The 7,535-nt window shown below is 39.1% G+C and overlaps 1 long non-coding RNA gene across 1 annotated transcript; it reads right to left on the bottom strand.

Moving 5' to 3' along the window:
- Positions 1 to 5,468: 5,468 nt before the first annotated feature.
- LOC148879789 (uncharacterized) lies at positions 5,469 to 7,454 on the bottom strand. Its single transcript, XR_016105746.1, has 2 exons — positions 6,780 to 7,454; positions 5,469 to 6,363 (listed from the first exon to the last, which is right to left on the bottom strand). It is a non-coding gene; the product is annotated as an uncharacterized LOC148879789 (long non-coding RNA).
- Between the last annotated feature and the right edge of the window lie 81 nt (positions 7,455 to 7,535).

Genomic DNA, 7,535 nt, shown 5'->3' with positions numbered 1-7,535 from the left:
TCTCCCAGAACAAACACCAACCTGAACACTGGATACATTTTATTCCTCTTGACAAAGTTCTACTCCCGGGTTTGGAGGCCTTGACAATAATCACTTCTTCACGGTCAATCGTCGAAGATGGCTTTCTCGCCTGCCTCCTAAGATGGTTCCAAACTGCAGAGGGAACTTTATTCCTAATAGTTCGAAGAGAGTCAACTGTCGTTACCATAAACGACCTCTTCTTAGCAATCTTCCCAACACACTGAGCTGCCAATACCGCCAACCGACGTATTACTGATGGATCCCCTAGTGCCCTGATCTAAGGATCGAACAGAGGAATGAACTCAAACTGCTTGATAAGTGGCAGGACTCAATGAACAATGGAAGGCAAGTTGTAGTTCACATTAATGGCGCTCCTGCCTCTGATAACTTCCAACAATAGAATCCCAAAATTGAAGACATTGCTCTTGGTACTAATATTCTTAAACACAACTCAAGCAACGATCCATTAGTCTCGATGACCTCGAAAATGAGTGTAGTCTTACTTCCCATTGCTTAAAAATGTCAAAAAAGTGACCAGAGATATGACTGTTGGAACGTGTCTGAAGTAGATGGAAAAGGCAAAGGAGCTTTGATTTGGTGCGACCCCACATTCTTTCTTTCTGCCCCTAATACTAATAAAAATAACACTTTTCATATAATAACTAGGATAACATAGCCTTTTTGAAAAAAAAAATTATATATATATATATATACTAAATAAGGGTAGCTCATCTTCCTCCTCTACCTCTATATCCATGCGAACGGAATTTTTACGATAAACACACAGAGATTTCTTAATCAGAAGAACCGGCGAATGCACTCTCAAAGCAGATACAAACCATTTATGTCTTGCACGCAAAAATAGGACAGATGGCAGAAAATCTAAAAACAACCCCAAATGAAAGAGAAATAGAGAAGTTTCTTGAAATTACTTACCTGCCACCCTTCGTATCCTTGCATGCTTTCAAAATCCAATTTCCACCCTAGCCAAGCACAATTTTGGGTTTAAAAATTCTTCATTGCGGCATTTAGTTCTGCGAAAGTGAAAACCTTCAGGTGTGGGGTCTATAAGATTTACCCATCTGGATAATGCTTCACCGAGACTTCTGCTCGTCGAATTCTGGTTAGTGCCAATGCTGGCATTACCTGAAAGTCCGAACTTTGATATGCGATAATTCAGTACACGCAATTTAGTATCAGTTGTTAACCAATCGTTAAGTGGTGTTTAAAAAAGACAATAATGCTCTTGAGTGTCATCTAATTTTCTTTATCAACCATTTAAACATTGACAAAAAATTAACAGTCCCAAATCATCACCTCTGCTATTTTAAAAAGTTGGGGTCACGAGAATTTCCATTGATACATGACCCCAACTTTCTTAAATAGAAGAGGCAAGGATTTGGGGCTGTTAATTTTTTGTCAACATTTAGATGGTTTATAAAGAAAATTAGATGACACTTGAATGTTATTTAGTTAACGGTAGGTATTGAATTGACATGTTTTGAAAGTTCCATTATTGAATTGTCGCATTTTAAGGTTTGGGGACTAAAGTGTCACTAGGCGCAAAATACAAGGTACTAATAAGGAATTTTCCCTAAAAAAATCAAGGAAGTGTCCCTACCTCTTTGGCAGCGAAGGAAGACTAGAAATAGTGTGCAGTGCCCTTATTTGATATTTTTCAAAAAATTTATCATATTCTGATTATTATATGAAAATTTTTATTTTTATTGATATTAGGGGCAAAAAGCAAGTCTTTGGTTTGAAAGAAAAGGTAGGGAAACTCATAAAATGTCTCCTTCTTTTTCCCTATAAATTCTTACTTAGGAATTAAATATATTTGAATATATTTGGATCTATTTTAATAGGATTAGGGAAAATTCTCAATTAGTATACTATACTTTGGGCCTAGTGCCACTTTGGTCACCGAACTTTAAAATACGACAATTCAGTATCCTAACTTTCAAAACATGACAATCCATTACTTGTCGTTAATCAAATGTTAACTTACCGTTAAGTGACATTTGAAAAAGACACAAATGCCCTTCAAGTGTCATTTAATTTTCTTTATCAACCATCTAAATGTTGACAAAAAATTAAGAGTCTCAAATCTTTGCCATTTCCATTCAAGAAAGTTGGGGTCACCAGAATGCCACACAAATGTGATCCCAAGTTTCTTGAATGGAAGAGGCAAGGATTTGGAACTGTTAATTTTTTGTCAACGTTTAGATGGTTGATAAAGAAAATTAAATGACACTTGAAGGGCATTTTTGTATTTTTCAAATGTCACTTAATGGTAGATTAACATTTGATTAACGATAGGCACTGGATTTTCATATTTTGAAAGTTCGGGTACTAAATTGCCACATGTTAAAGTTCAGATATCAAAGTGGCACTAGGCCCAAAGTACAAGGTACTAATTGGGAATTTTCTCATAGGATTATAAAAAATAAATTTTTATTTAAAAAATCTAGAATAAATTATAAATAAAAAATAAAGTTAATTTAACATGGGGAATGAGGATCCAAGGGAATGGGAAAACCAGTGTCCCCGTTGGTGGGGATGGGGATTTTTGTAGGTCGGGATGAGGAGTGGCTCCCCACCCCATCCCACCCAAATTCAAATATACAAGGTGTTTGAAAGCGTTGGTGCTTTTTGGAACCGATTTTCAAGAAAAAATGCCCATGCTTTCAAGACCCGTTTTTCACATAAAAATAAAAATAACGCTTCTGTCACGTAGGTGGTGAGCAATACTATGCTATTTGGTAAGGTGATTTTCATCACTGTTTTTCATATATGTGTTGACAGGTAAGCACCACATAAGATATACATCATGCATTGGTGGGGTCCCGATTTCAAGGCATGCCCAATTTTTTAATAATCGGCTGAACCAAACAATGAGATACATGGATGTTTGTTGAAACTCCTATGTGGATCTAACATGACACAATTTTTTTGTAAAACAGCCACGATTCCAAATATCCCCATAATCCCAACACAGGTTCCAATGACCTGTACTAGATGTTCTTAGTGTACAGCTGCAATTGCCGTTGGGAGTCCCATTGCAATTCCTATCGCTATGTACGTAATCAAAAGAAACAGAATTAATGAAATCTTATGAGAAACCAAACCTCTTTTTTAAGGTAAATAGTTAACCAATCAGAGAGAATTTCTTAATCCCCAAAGTCAATGACATCCCACTTTAATAGAGAACTTGTGCAGGCACCCAACTGGAATTTGGAAGACTTCATCCAATCTTTCATCTTGAAAACTTTTCAACATTATGCTCTGTTTGTTTGCAGTGCAAATTCGTTTGCACTAGTATAAGAGCCGTGGAATGCAAAATTGCAAATGAAAAGAGTGCAGATTCTGGTTCAGTTTTACTTTACATTTGAGCTTTAATCAGGATTTATTTCATTTTGAACCTAAGGCTGAGCTTGGAAGGAGTATAAATGCAAATATGTAGAGTGCAAAACCTTATATTTTGTATTATTTTGTATGTATTTACATTGTACATATTATTTGCATTTGTACTGCTTCCAAACCGAGCCTAAGGTTCCATTTTGAAGAAGTACAACTGTACAAATACAAATATGTAGTGTAAAACCTTGTATTTTGGTTGCGTTTGGAAACAATGCAAATAAGTGTGAATACAAATATGTAGACTGTAAAATGGTAGGAATGGCAATGGGGCGGGGCAGGGACGGGGAGCCTCTCCTTCCCCATGATTTTTTATAATGTTAACTATTTTACTTTTGTTTTTTATTTTATTTAAAAATATAAAATAAAATAATTAAAATTTATGATCCTATTAGAAAAGATTCAAACATATTCAGTCATATTTTTAAAAATACTAATATATAAATGCATGATTATATATATACATATATAACGTATGCATACATATATATTAGTGGGGATCCCACGAGGCGGGGATCGGGGCCCCGTGGGGGGAGTGCTCTCCCCATCCCCGTTAATGGGGATGAAAATTTTCTTTCTCATCCCCACGGGGGAAAATTCATCCCCATCCCCGCTCCATTCGTGGCGGATCCCCACAGGGATCAAAAAAATGGAAAAAATTGCCATCCTTATAAAACAGTCCATATAAATTGCAAAGTTGGGTTAGTTTTGTACTAACAAATTTACCTTCTTACTATAGGTAGGGTAAAGGCTAAGTTGGGGAAGTGGTCTCTTTAAAAGATAGAGAAAGACTGAGGGTTAGAGGGATTTGGATATTAGGTTAGGGCATCAAGCTCGAGTGGTAGAGCTGGGAGTCACTAGCAAGGGTACTTGATTGCTGAATGACTTTCAATACGAGAAAGATCTCTATTTATGGGGAAGATCCCGAGATCTTTAAAGGTAAGAGATAAAGGTGCTCATCTCCTGTTAGGAAAGGGGACATTGTATTTGTTACCAATCATTAAGTGCACCACTGGAGTTTTGCCACGTGTCTCGTGGGGATCTTCTTGAGGATCAGCTTTACTTTCACTCAAGAGCCCTCATTACTCACATGTGCTACCACCTCTTGTGTGCCTTACTTAACTGACATGGTGCTAGTGATGATGTCAACGTTAGTAGGCAACGTCTTGTTAGCCCTACATGGCGCCTTGCCATGTTTGCCTCCTTTAATGTTACACCAACGGGTGGCGTCTGGGCACAATTGTTTAACGGGTTGTGGTGTCGTGCCGGTAGAGGGTTTATCACAAGTCTGAGCATGTGCGGATCTCACCGTGGGTTCGGCCCAAGTTTGCCATGGTTCAGGCTGCGAGTGGGCTCATCGAGAGCATGCGATGAACCACGGGTTTTATCGTGGTTCTGTGATGCGCACTATATGTTCATCGCAGGCCTATGGTGCATCGCAGGTTCATTGCAGAAGGAAAGTTAACTGTAAGTTGTTCGCATGCATCCACGTGGTATCAATACAGTGTTTAATGTTCTATAAGAGACTGAATGAACACTATATACTTACACTTACCAATCAAACTTTTAAATGTAATGAATGCAAACATGAATTCCAATAAAGCATATGCCTTTTTTTTTATCAAAAGCCCACCTTAATGCAAATTTACTTATTTTCTTATTGATGTACTTTACATCTTACTATCAATGTAAATATGCATTGGAAAATGTGTTTTATGTCATTTTTCAATGCATAAATATAATGTTGTCAAGCACAGGAAAAGTGAACACGAGTGCAAATTTACCCTGAACTGGGATTTACACTCTATTTGCATCATTTCCAAATGCAACATTTGTATTTATTTGTGCTGCGTATATTTGTATTTGTACTCCTTTTAAATTGAGCCTATGCAAAAGTAAAACCTAAGACAATAGCAAATTATATTTTGCCATTGACTCATTCGCAATTACATACTTTTGCACCGGTGCAAATGAAAATTGTATTTCAAGCCTTAGTGACTACCGTGGCAATCTTTTTTAGGTAGCATAGATTATAACAAGGGTAAATCTTTATTCTTGTTTAAATTTTCAAAATAAAAAAACTCTAAACTTGCTAAAGGTTTATGGGGTTAACTCAAAATTTACAACAGTAGCTAGAAAAACAAAGACTGTCTTTCAGAGAGCTCTCTCTCTCTGCAAAGGACATTCTCAAGAACCTTATCGTTGGATGATGAATCGCAGTTGGACGACAACCATCAGCATTGGAGAATTCAGTCCCCATGATCGCCGGCCTCAATTGAATGGCTGAGGCTCATCGATCAGGTGACGAGCGGAGGGATGGAATGGAATGACATTGTCTGTTATCTACAAAATGCGGCTTGGTCCCCGGCGTGGACTGGTCGGAGCTGAAGTCGAGCAGAAAGCTTTAAGCTTTCCTACCCTTATCCACCTTTAGAAGCAATCCTTTCATCAGATCACCCAACAGCTGCATCAGAACTCATGGAACACCATTTCACCGGAAACAGGAACAGGAACACCACCTCGCCGGAAATTGCAGAAATTGCAGGAGCTCAAAAAACCTTGTGATTGCTGGTTTCGGTAGTGCCACCCGTGGCACCCGCTCCTTAGCTGATAGCTGCTTCGTCGCCTGGAGAGAGATGGAGCAGCGAAATCAAATGGCTAGAAGGGTCCAAAGAGTTCAAAAAACCTTGCGACTACTGGTTTCGGTAGTGGCGCCCTCTCCTTAGTCGATAGCTGCTTCGTCGCCTGGAGAGAGATGGAGCAGCGAAATCAAATGGCTAGAAGGGTCCAAAGAGTTCAAAAAACCTTGCGACTACTGGTTTCGGTAGTGGCGCCCTCTCCTTAGTCGATAGCTGCTTCGTCGCCTAGAGGTTGATGAAGAGAAATCAGATGCATTTCCCAAGCGTACGGTGGATGCAGTTCCAGCTAAAAAAGGCATCAAAGATAGAAGACATTATGGCCAGAAAACAGTGACCAGGGTTTGATATATTGCCGTCGCTAGAGATTCGTTATAAATGTGGAGGCCATACTACGAAAAAAACTACTGGGTTCAAAGCTAGGAACTTGGCAATAGTGTTAAGTGGCATGAGTTTGTAATTAAATTGTTGAAATGGGTTTAAAAATCAAAACCAAGGACGGTTTATTTCTTTCATCAGAATTTAGAGTGGTGACGACCGGTGAGATTTGGTGTAGTTTTTCCACCAAATCATTGTACACACGTTCCACACATCCCACCATTTCTTCACAAGCATTGTTAAGAAGAAGAGAAACTCAATTAACAAAACATCAATCCACGAGCTATCAAGTAAGAAATGATTGAAAGAAACTGCAAAAACACTTACCGTTGCACAACAATGAACGACCTTCACTTTGTCAATCTCTGCGTTCTCAGGGTGACGCCACAACATTGCCAAGAGCAGGTTATAGATCAGAGGAATGGGCTTATAGATATCCCTGAAGAACGCATTCCAGAATTCTTAACTCTGCAGACAGGGTTGGAGGAGTGACTTTCAGGGTTTTCAGGAGATCGTCGCAACTAGTTGGAGGAGTGACTTAGCTGATAGCTGCTTTATTGCCTGGGCTTGGTTTGAGAAAACGAACAGGACTGGGTAGTGGGTTTTGCTAGGACTGAGCGGTGGGTTTTTAGAACTCGTGCTACAGTGGCGATGGCGGAACACCTTCAAGAAAATGGTGAGAAATCACCGATGACGAGGGGAAGGAGAGGAATAAGAAGAAGAAGAAGAAGAGAGAAAGAGAAGAAAGAAGAAAAGGGTTCGGAGTCTTTGTTTTTCTAGGAAGAGAGAGCGCTCTGAATTCTTTTCAAACCCAGATAGTGCCGATGTCAGAGACGCTGTTCCGAACCAGCGAACCAGTCGTTATGTGGATGATCGTTTCGAACCTCTGGAAATGTTGACCGTCCATTTCCAACCGCGAGTAATAGATGCTGCTGCGGAGATGCCATGCTAGTGCCAGAGGGGACAATGAAATATTCCGTCGGAGCCGGTGCTGGTGTTGGAAGTTATAGACGGTGCTGGTGTTGGAAGTTATAATAAAGGTAAGTTGGATATTTTTGAAAGTTATAACAGTTATATGATACA

This window comes from Nelumbo lutea, chromosome 1 (assembly GCF_056320005.1).
Source record: "Nelumbo lutea isolate HS-2025 chromosome 1, American lotus-T2T, whole genome shotgun sequence".
NCBI classification, from domain to species: Eukaryota; Viridiplantae; Streptophyta; class Magnoliopsida; order Proteales; family Nelumbonaceae; genus Nelumbo; species Nelumbo lutea.
The sequence above is the reverse complement of the archived record's forward strand: the minus strand, read 5'-3'. Positions and strand labels throughout refer to the sequence as shown.